Source organism: Pangasianodon hypophthalmus, chromosome 10 (genome assembly GCF_027358585.1).
Source record: "Pangasianodon hypophthalmus isolate fPanHyp1 chromosome 10, fPanHyp1.pri, whole genome shotgun sequence".
In the NCBI taxonomy this organism is placed as follows: Eukaryota; Metazoa; Chordata; class Actinopteri; order Siluriformes; family Pangasiidae; genus Pangasianodon; species Pangasianodon hypophthalmus.
This window is the reverse complement of record NC_069719.1, coordinates 6294512-6315187: the sequence shown is the minus strand read 5'-3', so window position 1 is coordinate 6315187 and position 20676 is coordinate 6294512. Positions and strand designations below refer to the sequence as shown.

Here is a 20676-nt window from a genome sequence, read left to right as displayed (position 1 = left end):
GAAATGGAAGTGTCTAGGAGCAACAAAAGCTGAGCCATGAAACGGTAGATCACGCAAGCTCACAGAGCGGGGCCGTCGAGTGCTGAAGTGTGTAAAAAATTGCCTATCCTTTGCTCCGTGACTTACTACAGAGTTCCAAACTGCCTCTAGACGCAACATCATCACAAGAGCTGTGCATCAGGAGCAGACGAGCCAAGCAGCCTCACACAAGCCTAAGATCACTATGCGCAAAGCCAAGAGCTGGCTGAAGTGGTGTATTTTGGAGTGAAACAGCACATTTGGAATGGAATAACAAATTTTTATCCATCAGGATTGGACTGACTTTAAAAACATTTACCTTACTTTTTTTTTTTTATTTGGCTGATCCTATTTGCCTATTTTTCTCCCCCAGTGTAGTCATCTGTCAATGCCCACCCATCAGCCAGCTCCCCATCACACGACAGCTACCACTTGGGGAGGGTGAAGGCTAACACATGCTTCCTTCGAGAACTGAATACAGCCAACCACATCTTTTCAAACTGCTGTTTATGCTACACAGGGCAGCGCAATACACTTGGAGGAAAGCGCTATCAACCCTCTTCCACATCCATGAGCTCGCAGATGCCTGTGATTGGCTAGTGCTGCTGTGATTGACAGGGGAGAGAATATGCCATTCGTCCTGTCCTGAGAGCACGGTCAATTTCTCTCTCTACACTCACGGTCAGAGATGACTGTGGAATCATCGGGATTTCAACTTACAATCTACTGACAATAGGACGAACATAAAAAGATGCAAAACTTCTGACTTTTTGAGTTACTAACTGGTAAAACCCACTTGGGAAAAGAGATACACAAATGCACTTCATTTATGTCATTTATTAACAACCCATGCAACAATCAATAATTATTTTGGACACCATAATAAATTCTTAACTTTTTTAGACTACTTCTTTAGCCTACCAATAATATCTGTTGTTAAAAATGCCTGAATTGAGTAGAAATAAAAACTGAAAATTATAAATTATTAGATTCAGTTTGCAGTTCTGTATTGTATTATAACACAGTGCTGTTCAATTCTCAAATCTGGTTGGCCAAAACATGTTGATTAATTTTCTATAACAGCAGCGCTTCCTGGCAGCAAGGCAAATCGCAGGCTTTTTCTAACGTGGTGTTGTTGAGTAACAACTCATGCCCAAGGACTTATATGGAAGGCAGTCCACATAATCTACATCTAATAATAATAAACAAATCAAAAATGTGTTGTTTAAGAAAGTTTAACATTTATGGAAGGAGGCTCCAGTGTCAGCACTTCTCAGTCAGTAAGTTCTCACCACTGGAAAGTCTTCTGCATTTGAGCTTTCAGGTTTCTCTCTAACATGACAACTTCAAGAGAGAGAAAAAAAAGAGAGGCTGGCAAAGTAATGGTTGTTAAATGATAACTAATCTGGAACTCATTTGTTTCATGAACTTTCCACAACATTAAATGTAACTATAAATGGATGCAAGATATGAGGTGTAATCGACTCTACACTACTCCAGATAAAAGATTATCATAATTTCCATTGCAGTATAATTTCTGAAGAACTGATTAAAGATGCTTCGGTGGAAATGAATAAAAAAAAATCTGTTTTTGAGCAAAAAATAATCTCAAAGTAAATAACCAGACTGGAGCCTTTGAAGACAATTAACACAGCAAAATGTCTGTGAATAAATAGAGGAATCGTGTGTGTGTGTGTGTGTGTGTGTGTGTGTGTGTGTGTTTACCTGGAAAAAAGACATGGTTGCAAAAGCAAAGTGGGTGTGTGTGTGTGTGCCAAGCTTTCAAACACTTGTATAAACTGTGTGCACAGTTGCCTTCCCACTCGATTTCTCTCACTAGACGCTTAGTCATTCTTACAAACGGTCAAACAAATGTGCGATACTGCGAGCAATCAAACAGAGATTGGAGTGTGAGATTGAGGTTGAGCAGAGCTGAGCTGCTGTGATACCACACAACACAAACACCACCTGCTCCAGCCCATTCACACACACACAAATCTGTCATCATGCAGACGTCCTGTCATTCAGCTGATCCCTGTGCTTTATGGCGCACACATTAACAGACTGACACGAGGCCCCATCAGGCAGGAAGAAGCTCTGAGTGACGCTGGTTCACAACCAGATGGACATTAGGGCATTAAACTGTCATATCCGGACAACTGCTTAAAATATCACAATAGTTTACACAGTTTATGGAGTTTCACACTGTGCTGAGTAACTTGATGCCAATTTAGTGAAAACAAGCCAAAAATCAAACTACATATATTATGTAAATTAGCTCAAAATCGAAGTGGGCGGAGAGAAAAGGTTCTTGGAGCTTTTTTCTTTGGGAGAACCCAAGTAATCAAGTAAAAACAGAATTTTGTTTTATGGTTCATGACATATGGGCCAAACCGTAAAACCCTGTGCTACAGAGCCACCATCACACCAGTGAATGTCCCTTTAAGTCACTGAGTACTGGAGGGAAATCTGCACCATGTGAGAAAATTTCATGCTTCAATGTGCTATGGTCTGTGCTGTCTATCAGGTTTTAGCAGTGAATCAGAATCAGAAGATGAAAAAAATTACTAACAATTCCAAGAAAGTTATAAGCACTGTGTTTGAACCCCTGAAAAGAAAAAAGGTCAAAAAGAAGAAATGTATAGTCTCTGCATTGCCCAGTGGTCACGTAAGTTTAACGACTAGGGGGAAAAAAAGACCCTTACTGACTTTCAAGATAATAATAATAATAATAATTTTCATTTGGTAGCAATGTTTAAACTCACAGTAACATGACACACTTTAATACTGTAACTATTTTGTCCGCTTCCAAATCCTGCTACATGCTGCACTACACACATCGACCGAGCCAATCTGGGTCATGGTGGAATGATTTTTACTAGGACTGATTAGTGCATCTTTTATGTGCGATGAAAGGACAGAACATCGCAACTCATAGCCAAAACTGTAGTCAACGACTAGCTGACATTTTGTCGAGGGAAAAACACGACGTGCTGCATGATAAAAAGAAAAAACAAAAACAAAACTAATTCCCCCCTCTTTCTTTAGTCTGTATTAATGCACTTAACTAGAAGACTAACTTGCCATATGTTACGTATGTTGTGCCATATGTTACATTACGTTAACATACATTATGTTTTCGGGCAACCAAAACATGTACTTGGCAGCACTCTGGAGCTTTTACTTGCCTAGTGAGCTAGCTATTAAATAAATAACTTTGTCCACCCCTGCACATAGTGATATGCTTTGAGGATATTTTCTGTGTCAGTCAACATCATGCAAGTTGGGCTCTTGAGTGGAGCAATGGACGAGCATTCACTCTACCGTCCGTGGATCATTAATCCAAATCCCAACGATGCCACAGCCACCTGTGGCCAGAGGTCCAAGAGAGCAAAACTGGCCATTCTCTCTGGGTAGGAGGGGTGTTATACTCTCTCTCCCCTATCAATCACAGTGACGCTAGCCGATCATGGGCATCTGTGAGCTCATGTATGAGGGAAAGGGCAGATAGCACTTTCTTCCAAGTGTTATGCTATCCTGTGATGCAACATGAGCAGAAGTTTGAAAAGATGCAGTTGGCTGGTTTCACGTGTTTCAGAGGAAGCACGTGGTAGACGTCCCCCTCCAAAATGGGTAGCTCTCGTGTGATAGGAGAGAGCTAACCGGTGGCTGGGAATTGGCAAAGACTACATTAGGGAAAAATCCAAATCAAATGGGGGAAAAAAACATTCACCGTTACGTTAGCTTTCTCTACTGTGCACCGGTTTGAACATTTTGGTCATGTGAATGCATGTTAATATTTGTGTCATGTCATCCCTTTCCAAAATGTTTCTCTAAAGGGCTATCTTCAGCGTTATTAAATGTACATGTATGAGCATTACTGCACTCCTCTTATGCTTATAGTACAAAAGTGGCATCAAATCACCAGAAAAAAATAAATAGTAGTAGCAGATGCATTTCAAGCCCATTGTTCCCAGTGTATTTTCCTGATCAAATTCCAGATCAGGATCAAATCCACGACCTCTGTATCTAAATTGCTAAATGGCTGAGCATCAGGCTTTCCTACTATCAGATCTGTACTGTTACAGCTACTTTCCATAAGCATGCGATGTGTCAAATATACAACAGCTAACACCGTCCGGCCTGATCCGAGTTTATGCGGAATAAATGAGCATGAAATCTGATTAGTCACAGTTAACATGAGTGACAGGAAACAAGGAAACATTTCATTCAAAAGTGCAGCGTTTGTCTGGTTATGATTATTACAGGACATGGCCTTTTGGCTTTGGACTAGCTCATTTTTTTGCACAATTTTTAGACAAAAAAAGGACAAATCAGAAGTGTAATAATTCTAGTCATTCTTGGACAGATAAAAATGGAGTAGTGCAACAGATTTTAGCCTCTTAGCTCAGTGACCCCTGATCTTTTCTGAGGGCCTTCGAGTGGGTGGCAGCCTTCAACATTTTTCAGTGTATGTGCAAAAAAAACCGAATTAGCCAAAAGAGAGAAAGCCACGAGAGCAGTTATAAAACCCACAGAGAACACTGTACACATTACTAACTAACTGATAGAATGCTATAATATCAATATTGTGATAAATTATGTCATAATATTATATTCTGAGAATACAGTTATTTGTATTTTAACATTACAACATGTAATTTGCATTCTTTTTGTATTCTGATTTGACAGTTACAAACTGATTTGTAGCAGCTGATCAGACGTTAAAAATCTTATACTGAATTTAAATACAAAATAAAAAAATGTTTACTGTCCTGAATAATAATGTATTTTTTGTAGATCACTGAACACAGTTTTGTTATACATATATATAAAAATAAACCAACTGATTTCATCATCTTTCATGGCTATGAAACAGAAACAACAGGCATTCACTGCAGCCCCTTCATCTTTCAAGGCATTAAAATTCAGAAAGAGCAGCTAATGTTGTTGCCATGCTGGTTATTTAATACCATGACAACAGGACAGCATAATGGCACACGCTAATCTCAGAGAGACCGAGCCAGTGAAAAATATCAGTGCCATTAATGATAAATGCTGCTATAATAAGGTTTCTGAAAGATTTTCGGTGACTGGAAATGTCAAAGTTATATATGATCTTACTCTGTAATTGTATGTATAATGCACTACAATGACTATCACTATCACTGTGCAGACACAATGTCCAAACCCACAATCTTACTACCACATACGGAGGCTTGCATAAGTATTTACACCCCTTAATGTTTTCCACATTTTGTATTGCTGTTCATCAGCTGGTGCTGGGGCAAGCTGGTCAGGGCGGAGGACAAGATGGATGGAGCCAAATACACGGCAATCGTAGGAGAAAACCTGTTCCAGTCTGATAGAGACTTGAGACCGTGACCTTCCAACACTAATCATACTTCAGTACACTGGAATGGTTCAACTACCCTATACTGGAATGGTTCAAAACCAAGAACCTCAACGTGTTAGACTGGCCCAGTCAAACTTGGGGAATTTTGTGAAGAAGAATGGGCAGAAAATATCAGAATCCAGATGTGTAAAGTTGATAGAGGCATATCCCGGAAGTCTTGCAGATGTAATTAGCAAGTTCTGATCCAAGGGGTGAATACTTCTGCAACCAACATACTGTATTTCTGCTATGTTTAATTAACCTTTATGCCATAATAATGGTCAAATGTTAAATATTGTGTAAATCAAATGGTAAAAGGTCTGATTAAAGCCAGTTCAGTTCCAGGGTGTAACACTACAAAATGTGAAAAAGTAATGGGGGGAAATGCAAGACACTGTAGGGCATTAATTGGGTGTTTTGTCATTTTTGTGGTCACATATTGGAAGAATATCCAATGAAGATATGAAATAAGCACAGAGATATTTGGTTATTTTTCCAAATAATGAACCCTACTGATTAAAGATTACCCAGAATGCATTTTGTTGCTTGTACGACATTGGACAGGGCATCGTTTTGGACACACCTTCAGTTTCTGCAAATGCCACTGTTTTAATTTCAGTTTGCAAACTGCTCTTCCCATGTCTAAAACTGAGATATTCATTAAAAAAAAATCTCATTATAATTTCATATCTGGTAATAAAGTTTCTGGCAATTATTGTGAGATGAAAATTTAATAACAGCACAAGCCTGCTACAATATTACTGAAACTAATTTGTACATATTAAACATCTCTTATAAAAGAAACAAGAAACAGGAAATGAAGTGAATAAAATTGCCTTCTGGGTGAATAACAGTTCTTCTGAAAGCTGTCGGTGATTCGGCGAATCCAAGATGGCATCATTTACATTCATCCAGTCTGCTGTGAGAATCATGCAGCTCTGGCAGAATAAACTCATTTCACAATTAAACTTTTATTAGATAAAACCATTGCCAGAAAATACATAACTCAATAATAACTTCCTATAACTCCCTGTGATGATTGATATATATATATATATATATATATATATATATATATATATAAATAAAATGTCACAGGGAGTTACAGAAAGTTATTATTAAGTTATATATCTTCTGGCGATGGTTTTAACTAATAAAAGTTTAATTGTGAAATGAGTTTATTCTGCCAGAGAATAAACTTTCCCATTTATCTCTTTCCCATCTTTCAACTATGGACCAACATTTATTTTATTCAGACAGCTGCCACTTTATCATCACATCACTTTACTTAAAACTTACTTATTTACTTATTGTTGGTTTGTCCTTGTAAGATTTTGCGTTATGAACCATCTGTGTAATTTGATCTCTTGTTGGCTGTTGTAACAAAACAATTTCCCTTAACGATCAACAAAGTACACATGAAATAAGCACAGAAAATTGTCCACTTACTGTAGATCTATGAGTTGGTGATTTAATCTCAAAGAATGGCTAACACAGCCTTTAGTGTGATTAAATGACCCTATTTAATCTGTACATATTAAATATCTGTTGTGGAAAAAAGAAGAAATCAAAAAAAGAAGAAACCAGAAAAAGAAGAAACCAGAAAAAGAAGAAACCAAAAAAAGATGAAACCAGAAAAAGAAGAAACCAAAAGGTCTTGTATGAAATAGGAATGAATAGTGAGCTAAGACCAACATAAAACTATAGAGCAGTTGAATAAGTGTAAATTTTGGTTCTGAACATATTTCAGAACTGTTATTTACCCAGAACGTAATTGTGTTTATATAACAGTTCTGAAATATGTTCAAAACCAAAATTTACACTTATTCAACTGCTCTGTAGTTTTATGTTGGTCTTAGCTCATTATTCATTCCTATTTCATACTTTAGACAGTATTTTAGGTACTTTAGGTTGCGTTAACTGAGAATTTCCCGTCACTTACTGAATTTTAAAAACACTGATGGAAAATTCTAAAAGCCATCCGCCATGTTGACGGGTACAAAATAACGCACTTCATCTAGTCTTGCACGATATTTGTCTTCCACCCTAGACATAAAACATCAAACTCATTCTATATGCGTCATGATCAAAACCTATAGCCCTCATTTTATAATGATGTACGTTATATTTAGGCGCAATCTTAGCTGACACAGAAGCCGAAAAGAAAAATAAATGTCACATGAGTCTGATGAAACAACTTAACAAGACTTAACTGATCAAACTATCAAAGACACTGTAACATATTTGGAAAAGGAAAGTTAAAGGTTGACACACATTCATGAAAACGGCCGTCATGTAGGTTAATTACAGAGGCCTGAAATTCGCAGTAATCATCAGTTTACTGTTGTCTTGTTCTTTAACCTATAATATGATAGAGCTAAACTGCAGTCCAAGCTTGCAATGTCCTGAAGTGTTCACGTGCACATCCGTAATCAAACTTATTTAGTCCCAGTCTCACTGAAGCACCTGTCATGACATCCTACGTCTTTTTGTCAGATGATTCTGAGTGCGGTTTTAATGTTATGTTGTAGGCTGAAACCACGCTCACGGCTACGAGTTTGCCACTCCTTCTACAATCTGGGAATGTTTCACTGTGGACACTAATCAGGAGTAGGCAAGAATCTTTAAATCCTGGTTTTCCGGATTCCATGAGCCCTTTACTGACAGAAATTCCTTTTTTGCACCAGTGGAGGAACTTTGCAATTCAATAGATTAATTCTAAATGATTGTTCAATCAGCAAAAAAAAAAAAAAAAAAAGACTGATAAAAACGGACTTTTAAAATTTTTAGAGCCCTGTCTGTCAGTGTGACAGATAATAATGTACTGTAACACAATCTCTGTCTCCATTACATTAACTTTGCTCAGTGATGTACACTGTAGGCCACTCGAGCTCTTCCACTCCAATCTTGGCAAACCATGTCTTTTTTGGGCCTGTTAGTTCCACTGAAGGGAAATTATAATGCTACAGTATACAAACACATTCTATACAATTGTGTGCTTCCAATTCTGTGTTTGGGGAAGAACCACATATGAGTGTGATGGTCAGGTGTACTTGTACAGCTCAATATGTCGTTCTCTTCATTTACTTTATATTATGTACCTTTTTGCATTTTTTTCCTTACGTCTATTTCATTCTTCCTTTTACGCACTGCTTTGTTGTTGGAGCTCTGTGATTTAAGAATTTCTCGTCTTAATATCTTTTATACCTGTGTAAACTGTGGCAGCTGTGACATTAAATCTCAATCTAAACCAAACCAAACTTTTAGATTCACACTAAATCTAAAAACTATTCTTTTATTGTATTAATAAATATTAATGTTCTGTGCAGTCTATTCGATATCACAAAAAACCCTGCGTTATATCTGTAATCTGTAATATCTGTCACTTTTGGATATTGGTATACATCTTCTGTTTAAGGTCACATGATACATCATAGCAACTAGCTCACTAATGCTAAACCTACAAGACTAACCATATAAATGCACACTTTACTACAGTGTCCTAACTGTAATCTGGCTAGTTTAACACTTCACTCCATTAGCTTGGTCACCCTTGACTTCTGAGTCACTTAGCAAGAGTGTGTGTTAGTGTTCAGTTCATCTTCAATTCAGCCACTGTGTACCATGTGATGTTAAAGTGTGTGTTCCCTTTCTGAATGAGATTATGAATAATAAGGAAGATTTTTGATGCCAAAATTACTACAACAAGCAGACGAGACAGCAACACACACACACACACACACACACACACACACACACACTCTCTCTCTCTCCTCCAATAATACAGTATGATAATTGCAGGACTCGGGCCAGTAGGTGACTAATGTTGATTCCAGCAATCTGAGCTCTATAAAGTAGAAGACTAAAGCACACACATCATCTTCCTTTCTGAAATTACACGGATGATCTCACTGAGAGGAGACACTGCAGTCGGCCGCATGCTGACGCTGAAGTACTCATAACTGTTTTTGCTGTTTGTACTTTAAAGAAGGAAAAAAAAAAAAAATCAGAGTCATATGGTTTACTTCGCCTAATACACGAATACAGCACAATGCTTAATGGATTTCTTACATTTCCACTGAGGAGATGTTTATTTAGCATTTATTTTGGAAGGAGTCTCCAATGTCAGCACTTTGTAACAATAAGACTGTTCACAGATGTTATCACTTACGTTAGGAACTAACTTGTTTCTTGTGTGTTCCACAACATTAAATGTCAAGATAAACAGATAAAAAGTGGCATAGTGGTGGTCAATATGACAAAAATAATGCATCATGATACATTTCTATGATACATGTTATGTCTTATGATGTACACTATATGGGCAAAAGTATGTGGACACCTGACCATCACACCCATATGTGCATGTTGAACATCCCATTCCAGATTTAGTCCCCCTTCACTGTTATAATAAGCTCCACTCTTCTGGGAAGGCTTTCCACTAGATTTTGGAGCGTTGCTGTGGGGATTTGTGTTCATTCAGCTACAAGAGCATTAGTGAGATCAGGTACTGATGTTGGTTGAGGAGGTCTGGGGTGCAGTCAGTGTTTCAGTTCATCCCAGAGGTGTTCAGTGGGGTTGAGGTCAGGGCTCTGTGCAGGACACTCGAGTTCTTCTACTTCAATCTTGGAAGGTCTTCATGGAGCTCGCAGTGTGCACAGAAGCACTGTCATGCTGGAACAGGTCTGGGCCTCTTAGTTCCATTGAAGGGAAATTGTCAAGCTAAAGCATAAAAAGACAGTCTATACAATTGTGTGCTTCTGATTTTGTGGCAACTGTTTGGGGAGGAAACACATATGGGTGTGATGGTCAGGTGTTCACATACTTTTGGTTATATAGTGTATATTTTAGCTAACAAACTGCCAGCAAAACAAGAATGCTGCATTAAAACTGTACAAATAAAGAACTGTTAAACCAAGTTTAATGATTTCCTGTAAAGGTCTCATAACAACAAAGGCAGATTCAAGGCAGCGTTGCATGAGTCTTATATCCTAGACTCTGATCCCCCACAATGCACCGCACATTTAGCTGCAGGTCACAGACGCCCAACTGCACAGGTCTAAATGTGTTCAGTCTGATTCAAAGCTTTGAACCCAAACACACTCTGATTGCTCCCTCCCCCCTCACATTAGCGCTCAAACGCTAATGCTAGTGGGCATCGAGTAACATGGCAACCCGACTGTGCCACAAAGCAGTGCCGAGTGCTGAAAAATTAATGAGCGAGACTGGCTCTTCAGAGACTATGACCTCAAAAGAGATGGGCTGGAAAAACGATATCAAAGCCTGTCGCACATCCCACCCCCCAAACACACACACACACACGCACACCCTCTCTTAAAGTGCCAATGGCAGTGGTGTGTGGAACTCACATTCTGCTGTGAAAATCAAAACTAAGAGGCCATTATCCTGCATTAGAGCGTTTACAAATCAAATTTACAGACAGAAAAAGCACTTACTACCTCACTTTTCCACTGGGAGTGTGCGCACACACACATACACACACACACACACACACAATCATCAAACTCATAATCCACTTCTTGAGATGATGTGAGATCTGTCTTCAGAATACTAAAACATTTCAGCAGGTTGTAACACTGATTTACTTCACCGCTTCTAAAATCCATATTAAGAAATCAAAATGAATTTCTATGATTTTAAAGCTGCTAAAAACAAACAATCTTTTTTAAATAATATTTGTATCTCCCAGATATGTGCAAAAAAACACACACAGTCTCACGCTAGCACAGTCAGGCCAGGGGTTAACCTCTGCAATGTTTCCCACCATCCTGATTTCAAGTCACCTCTCAACACTGATCATTTAACATATAACAGCAAAGGGATATTTTTCTAAACCAGCTACACCAGCTAATCAGATCACCTTCGAACCAATAACAAATGCCTTTCAGTATAATGTTCATCATCTTTGTCTCTGACATCGAAATCAAAACTAAAATCATTAAGTGAGCTACACCCTACACTGCGTAGTACACAAAAATGACCGGAAGACTGAAGATCGGAGCTTAAAGAGGATCTTACTGTCCAACCACGGTGAAGAGCTGTATTTGGATTCACTGGCTTGTTACAATTTGGCATGCACATCTTAAGATTCTTGCACACAAAAGGCCCAATTTAATACCACAAGACATAAAAAGCCATTAAATATGAGCAAATATAATAGGTAAACTAGTTACAGTCCAGGATAAGAAGTTAAGACTATGATAAGAACATGATTGGTCAGAAGGTGTTGATTCATTTTCTATAACAGCAGCTCTGACAGTAGTTCCAGCTGCGAGACATTTATATTAACACGTTATAGCTTCTACTATAACAGTAATAACTTACACTGGGACTTCTGCCAGAAGCTCTACATGATACAGTAATAAATGGATGACAAACATATTGCTCTCCATATCTAATCGCTGATATGGAGAAGTTTGCTGTGCATTTTTGGAAGGAGTCTCCAGTGTCAGTGCTTTGTAACAGTCAGAGAGAGGTCTTCAAGATGGAGGACTTTGTGTTTTCTTGGTAACAAGTTGTATTTTTTGTCGAATTAACATTAAGGGAAAGTGAAAGAATGACATTTGTTCATTATCTTCGTGGAGAAATTTTTCATTCCAACACACAATCCCAGTCTGCTAGTCATACTTTTAAGTTAAATCCTGTTAGCGATCACTTTTTAGCCTTGTTTATTCTGGGCGACTTCAACTTTGTTGTGTTTTCTAGATTTCCACCAGTGATGTGTAACATTAAGCTACATCTTAATTTGCAACCAAATGTATTTTTATTATTGTAAATAGCAGATTTTTAAAGGTTTTGCTTGTTTGCGAACAATCCGCACTGTCTAATACTGCTCTGTTTAACCTGACCGTGCACAACATTTACTGTAGAAGAAACAAGGAAGAAGATACGAAATGGAAAAAAAAGATCAACGTGAATAACATTCTGCCTAATCTGTATCAGATTCGTCTAATCTGTATAAAAGGCCAAAACAGAAACAAAACCTCCTCTTTTCAGGTTTCTATAAATAAAAGGCGTGTTCCTCAGCTCTACACCTGCGCCGTGTGATTTAGTGTCCTGTCTGCTCTATCACACTAAGCTGGGCTCAGCAGCTCATTACCAACTTCTCTGTGAATTAGATCAGGCGTGTTAGACTCAGTGGAACTGGGTGTGAAGACTGGAACAGTGAAGTAGTAGATTTTTTCAGGCTAAAAGACTGAAGAGCCTATAGCACAGGATTAATGGTGTGAATAATACAGTTATTTTCGGCATTAGCTTTCTGCTTATATATATATTTGCAGCACATACAATGCTGATATGAGAGCAACAGTAAAAAGAATCATCACAGGTGTACAGTTGTAAGAGAGTTGCTCTTAACGGCTAATGTAATAAAGCTGAGCGATTCTCAGATGTCGATCTGGCATCCAGGTTTGGCTGATATCACATTTCTACCATTTGCAGGAAAAACTAGGAGGTGAAACTTAGCAAAAATGATTTCACAATGCTTTTTAAGAAACGATGGCGGGTAACAGAATGTTAACAGAACCGTCACTGCCCTGAGGTTTATTATTTTTCAATAACAGCATGACCTGAAGTGACCAACTCCTCTTATACCACATCAATTTGCCAATGATTACAATTTTTTATTTATTAAAAAAAATGACATCATACTTTTTATCCATTTATAGTTACTTTTAATGTGGTGGAACATCTGCAAAACATGTGATTTCCTGTTGTCACTTACATTATAGCAGCTATCAACAGTCACTCCCAGTCCATCAGACAGAAAAAAAAAAAAAAAAAAAACACAAGATCTCCCTGCTGAAGACTTTCCTGTGTTGGAAATTTAAAGTTACCTCCTGTTACAAAGCCCCAACACTAGAAACTCATTCCATAAAAAGTCTCTTTACAGAAAACCTCACCATATAAACATATTATACATTTTTATTTTTCCAAATAACATGTTTTTAATTACTAGACTTTTATTATTCGCCTACTTTGTCTACTGTGAATGAGCTGTTACAATAGAAGTTATAACATATTAAAGTGAGCACATTATTGTTCCAATATACACCATGATTTAAAGATAACTATAGAAACACTTTATTTGTTTTAAATCAAACAAGATATTGTCTTTTATAAACTTGAAAATGTCAGATTTTGCATTTGAACAGTGATGTAAGCTGCTAAAGAAAGAATTTTATATATATATATATATATATATATATATATATATATATATATATATATATATATATATATATATATATATATATATATATAATTTCCCAGCACTTTGTCTATATTTTATTTGTCGTGTGGATTTAAAGGAGCAACAGCTGCTCTGTTTGAGCACAACGTTGCTGAACATGATACCTAATATTCACATGACAGATCCACAATAGTGTAATTACGGTTGTGTTGTCCAGGTGCTTCTGCACCATGCAGCTGTTAGTGGCTGTGTTGTGCTGGGAATTATTTTTTTTTTTGTATCTAGTTCTTGACTGCAGGAACCGTGCAGCTCTTCTGTCATCACTTGTGTTAGGCTCAATGCTGCAAAATGAAACCACTATAGTGTGAGTGTAGGTGCAGCAGCTTTGCAATTTACAACCCTTTAAAGCAAAAAGACAAAGTTATATTCCTAATTTTGTTCAGTAGGAATGATGTTTGAAATATTTCTAGCCCACCATCTGGGCATTACAGTACAGAATATAGTTTTTAATTAAATTCTGAACGGTTCATCAAATGAAAGGCAGTTTGGTTTATAAGTGACTGCTTCTCAATCCCCTTCAGACACAGAGGAAGAAGAGAGAAGACACAGGCAGTGAATAAATTCCACCAAATCCAATATACGTGTGATTTGTACAACTGAAGGACACGAAGTCTGAATAACACTTACTCCAGCCAGTATTTAAAAAAAAAAAATAAAAAAAAAATAAAAAAGTAATTTTTTAGAGAAACCAGACTCAACAGTGTGGTTAACGTTGCTGTGCATGAAATCAAACATTTTACAGTTGCCTGGAAACCTGACAGACAGGGACACCACCTCAGTGTGGGCCGCTGTGTTTTAGTCATTTTGAAGCTGGATGCGACAGCATTAATCCACCATATGCCTTTTCAAATACACCTCCTGACCTTTTGAAAAGCTGACAAGAAACGCAAGTCCACTCTTCCCACTAGAATGGTAAGTCAATGTGAGGAATATTTCTTTAGCTTGAGTCACTTATATTACACACGTTACTGACTTAATAAGATGTTCAAATTTTAGAACAGTCTTAAATTACAAATCTAAATTTCCCCCCAAAAAATAAATAAATAAATAAATAAAAATAAAAGATTAGGCCAATCAAGGCTTGTGGTTGAAGGAAATGCCCAAAAAGTTTAGGAACCCCTGTGGTATTTATCCACATAACGCAGTAATTAACAGTGTGTTAGTGTGTACATGTTAAAGCACTTCAGTAAAATACAGAGTGTTACAAAAACAAAAAAATCGAAAGAAATGTGCAGTAAAAAGGATCAAAAACTAATTCATCTTAAGACTGCCACACTTTTTTAAAAATAATGCTCATGAATAATATATCAATTGGATAAATTTGTGTATTAGTTCTTATCTTTTGCTGAGTGTAGAAAGTACTTTTGGTCCTTGTATGAAAAATGTATCCTGGTAGCAAAAGTAGCTGCAATGATATCCGAGTTCCCTATATACATATATCTGTTGTTATTTTCAATTTAAATTTTTTTTTTTTATTATTATTTAAAAAAAAGGGAATAAGTAAAGCTTAAATTCTTCAGCAAGAATGTCTGAGCTCTGGAGAAACATTAGGCTTCAGATTTTCTCCAGGATTTTTTGTAAACACTAAGAACACCTTGAATATTGAAAACAGGAACTCTACAGAGCAAACGAACACACTTTCGTGTTCACCTTTTTACTATCTTTACAAAACATCCGGAGACCAAACAATGTGCAGGAAGCAGCAGCTGATGACGTGCATCCTGTCTTATGGGTCATTTGGGAGAAGAGCAGACGTTTGTGCCTTGCAAAAGAGAAAAGTGTTTACAAACATATTTATGGGCTTTCTTACTTTATTTACAGTCATGTAATCATGATTTATGTTTATTTGCTAAATGCCTTCATCCAAATCAACAGTGAACCAAACAGTTGATGGTTAAACCTTAATGTTAGATCAAATATTGTGAAAATGCCTTTGTTGTGTGTTGCGATATTTTAGCTATTTATATTTGGGTGCAAACAGTTGTCGTGTTTGTGGGAATTAGCACCAGACTTCATGTCTGTATTATAGCTGACCTTGTAACAATGACATTCACATCATGTGGGAGAATTCAGGAGAATGGGAAAGCCTCTTGTTATTAAAGTGTTGAGGCATTACCATTTCATTTACTAAGCAAATTGGGCGGCTGCAGTTTTTTATCTAACATTAGCGATTAAACATTAGCACACTGCTTTCCTAATATTTCATAGAAATATTTTTAAAAATTCTTATTTGAAGACTTTATTTTCTGAGACACATGTTTATGTATGGAGTTGTCTCACTTCCCAGTTTGGTTAGACAAATCAGGATTGTCAGAAAGCTCCCAAAATTCCGACTCATATTTCTCACTCACAGACTGAAATAAATTCTTTGCCCATTTGGAAAGTGAGAATTACATTCTTCCGCATAAAACTGAGGTGTTAATGCTGCATTCATGCAGCAGTCTATTGTAAGCATCTCTTCACTAGACCCACATTTCATATTTTATCGATTCTCAATACAGATGCAGACTGTTCTCATACAGCCATCACACTGAAAAAAATCAGGAAATGTGATCAGCGCAGCTACTGAAATTTGGCTTATTTATAATGCAACACCAGAACATTCCAGAAGATTTCCTTAGGGCCTTTGCAGGTCAGTTTGAACAGAAACTTCACTGCATGTAACACTGTTATGCATGAAGTTAAGTTGTTGTAACTATGCTTTAAAGGTTAGCAGCGGTCGAGGTTTGAGCATACACGTCACACCACCTGTTGATTTCTGAGTCTTCCCTCAGCAGAATGCACACACACACACACACACACACACACACACACACACACACACACAGTCATATTACTGGTCAGGGTTTTCCAGCTTTTTTTTTCCTCCTGAATTAGCTTTGATTGTCAGTATTGCCTTTTTTCATGCCGCTCTTTCCATTATTAAAAAGCAGACTCGTGACTTTTCCCTTTAATGTAGTAATACTATATTGAGAGCAAGAGACAGAGAACACAGTGTTTAGGGGGTGATGGAGTGTGTGTGGGCGTCTCATTAGTGTCTAGTAGTCACGACTGTGGACCCATTTCTCTCTCCTGTGCACACACACAAACAAATACACACACACATACACACACACACACACGTACAGTGCTGTTCCACACCACTCAGGCTCAGGGTTACACACTCCTAAGTGTTTTATGGTTAAAGCACAGCATGCACTATTTAACCAGAACACTTGTGCAGAAGATAATGGAGGCATGGCCTCTGTGTATGCTAATAATGGAGGCGTGGCCTCTGTGTATGCTAATTATGGAGGTGTGGCCTCTGTGTATGCTAATAATGGAGGTGTGGCCTCTGTGTATGCTAATAATGGAGGTGTGGCCTCTGTGTATGCTAATAATGGAGGTGTGGCCTCTGCATAGGCTAATAATCTAAGTGTGGCCCAAGAATAGATTCTTGGCCTCTGCACATGCTAATAGTGGAGGCGTGGCCTCTGTGTCCCCTAATAATGGAGGCGTGGCCTCTGTGTCCCCTAATAATGGAGGTGCGGCCTCTGTGTCCCCTAATAATCTGTGGCAGTCTCAGTGAAGAAGGCATGGCTTCTATGCTTGATAGTCCTACTCCAAAATGCCTAATTATTTAATTAATGTGCCTTTTATATAGAAATACAATTCATATTAATTTATAATGTATAACAGCTTGAATGTGTGTGTGTGGCCTTGTTATTCTGCAGATTAGTGATAATCCAGGGTGTATTCATTAGCAGCCAGGCTTATTTTAGCTCGTGTTACTGTCACTGACAGACCTGCTGTGGGTGTCGTTCATTCACACTCTCACAGACACACACATGCTCCACAATCAGACCTGAAATAAACCCGTCTCAATCACAGATCGACGACTCTCTATCATACAACTGCGAATCCTGCCAGTTTACAAGAAGCTGAGAAATCTTTCAAATCTAAATATGACTGCTGGGTAAATGACTGCATGCGAGGTCTCTACATCAAACTGAATGAAGGGCTTATTTTACAAACAGTGACGCTAGAATGAAAGAAAGAAACTAAAATGCACATTCACTTTTAGAGGTATATATAAGGAGAAGTGTAGAGAGAAAGAGGAACAAAGAGAGATAAAGGTACGGAGAGAGAGCACTGGGGTGTGGACATCTCAGTCTCATGTGTCATAGTCATGACTGGGAGAGTAACGGAGATAAAGGAAAAATAGGGCAATACATAATGAGGACAAGAGATATAAAAGTATTTGAACAAGGCGACAATGATCACTAATAACACAAGAAATGCGTAAATGTGTGTGCAGCTTTTATCTTGCAGCTTTATTTAAACACAGAAATGCAGTCGAGATGTTCATTTAAAATGTTTGTGACTGGGTACAGGGACACTTCAGATGACCATGCCTCAGAGATTTGAGTACTCACTCATCATTTTCTCTGTCACAGATGAAATGTCCAAAGAGAGATTATAGCAAGGGAGAAAGAGAGAGAGATAGAGGGAAAGAGTGGTACAAACAGATCTTTTTCCCCCAACAGAAAAGGCCATTTCTAAAGGTCAGGCAGCACTTCAAACACACAAACATACACACGTGTTCAAAAAGACTTCGGAACTCCCAGAGGACTCAGAGCTGAGGTGAGGGTTAGTGACAATGAAGCTCCCTTAAGGCTGGATTATACCTGCGCTTTTAACTAAATGTCTGCATATGCAAGATGGCTGCTGGTTGTATCCTGTGGTTGTTTAGAGCGTTGCTTGTGCACATTCTCAGAAAATAACGCTGCAAGTCCTTGTGGTGCAATACCAACATACTGTAAACACCTGGGCAGTACAGCGCCATGTAACACTGTTCCCTCAACTGCCTAAACAAACTAGCATGTCTCAGATCGCATTCTTTACTTATACACAGTTACTGAGTACTAACTGGTTTTACTATTACAGTTAGTGTTTGAATTTTGAAAACCACTCATGTGGCTTTCAAATTCACCAAATGTTCAGATTTGTGTACCTGTCTTTTCTAGTTTAGTAAATACTTTTGAGTATAAGGTCAGGTTTTTGATTTGAGATGCCACTCATGACAACAATCACGAAGACAGCGAAAAGGTTTAACAGAGCTCGTCATTGTCAAATCGCTCGAGCTGGAAACCAGGTGGACTGGGATGTTTTGTCTCTGAAATGCCATCCAGTGTATGCCTCATTTAATCCTCCAGATACACATAGGATATGCAGGCGAATGTGTGAACACTGCTGCTTGCGTTGTCTCTGCTTCTGTACGTGAATGTAAAGTCAGGCATCATGAATAAACCAGCCTTTAGTGACGCCTCCCTCACTTCCTAACCCTCCTGTAGGGTCACACATTATTAATCATTAACCATATGGCTTTTTTTTCCATACACTTCTCTTATGCAGCACAATATTATTTATTAACTGTTATCACAGTATTCCCCTTTGCGATAGTGGTATTTCAGAACAATGACATATGCAAATGAGCCCTTAACTAATCTGTAAATGTGTGTGTACAATGATCACTCTGGCCAATCTCAGCTGCTACAAATGAATCCCAATATTCACATGATTCAAAAATGCCACAAATTTGAACCCTTTCTGCAAACACGCTATTAAAGATTCACTAATGGACTTTTAATATAAAGCAAGACTGTAGGCTTATGGACCACCAGTTCAACGTTGAGCACTTCTGATAGGTGCCAATACTATTCTCATCTACTGTAGAGCCCACTGTCTCATTCCGCCCTCAGGCCTGTCATTCAGCCTACACACATGTACGCTGTAAAGTGTGTTTAATTCTACTGGCTTCTTTTCCTAAATGAACAAATGAATGAATTAAATAATTGTAATGCAAATAGAATCAATGAGATTTTTTACTGAATTTAATTAAGTGATTCTGTAGGTTTATTTGAATTTTCCTATCAAAAACTATAATAAATTAAACCTAAAAAATCCTCATTTCGTCTCTGGGAGTTTTTCCTTGCCACCTTCTCTGGCTTGTTCACTAGGGATCTAACCGGAGTTTTTAAGGTTGCTTTGTGACAATGTCCACTGTTAAAAGTGCTATATAAATAAAATAAATTTAAAATTGAATTTATGCAATTGTTTACTTCTATTGCTTTATTTGAATCTTTCTATTATTATTAATTTTTTTAATAAAATACTTAACAAAAGTGATTTTTAATTAACTACTTCTATTGGTTTAGTTGAATCTTCCTATTTTTTTTTTTAAATCATGTGTCTTAGCAAAAGAAACAAAGTAAAGGTGTGTTAATGAATTTATTTAATTTAGTAATTATTCCACTAAAAAAAAAAAACATGCCTTTTAGCAATGGACACAGAATAAAAATGGTTTTACAATTTAAAAAAAATAAATAAATAAAATAAAAAATCTATGAAAAGCACCCAAAACACAGTTTTTAAAAAATCTCATAGAAATCATACAAGTCTCATATAAATCAGAACCACTAAACGAAAACGAATGTGACAGACTGAGGGAGTGTTACAGATCAACACTATACACCTTTTTTATTTACACCTATTTAAATAAAAAGCTATTTAAAATCCCAGCAAATCATTGCATATCTTGCAGCTCTTGCCTACGCGCGCACACACACACACACACACACACACACACAGGCACACAGGCACACACACACACACTTCCCAAAATCTCTAATAACCCACTGTTAAAAATCAGATAATGTAAGAATTCCTAACATGCTTCCCTGAGAAACTCCACTGGTCACAGTAAACAAATTTCCACTCCAGTGACAGCAGAAGGAACAGAGCCACACCAAAAAAAGAAAAAGATTTTGGATTGTTTGTGTGTATTGTTAAACTCCCATAGCCACCATCACCCCACTGCACCAAGCTGGATAAAAAACCCACAGCCCTAGAGACATCTAGACCCGACCGTGAATATCAGTGTCACACAGATATCGACCTGAAATGCTGGACTGGTATCTGATTGGATGTTATATTTTCTGATCCATTATCC

The 20676-nt window shown here is 37.6% G+C and overlaps 1 protein-coding gene across 2 annotated transcripts in view; it reads right to left on the bottom strand.

The window, feature by feature from the left end:
* The window catches only part of rps6ka1 (ribosomal protein S6 kinase a, polypeptide 1), an 89226-nt gene that overhangs the window by 51332 nt on the left and 17218 nt on the right, over positions 1-20676 (bottom strand). The window lies entirely within an intron of this gene.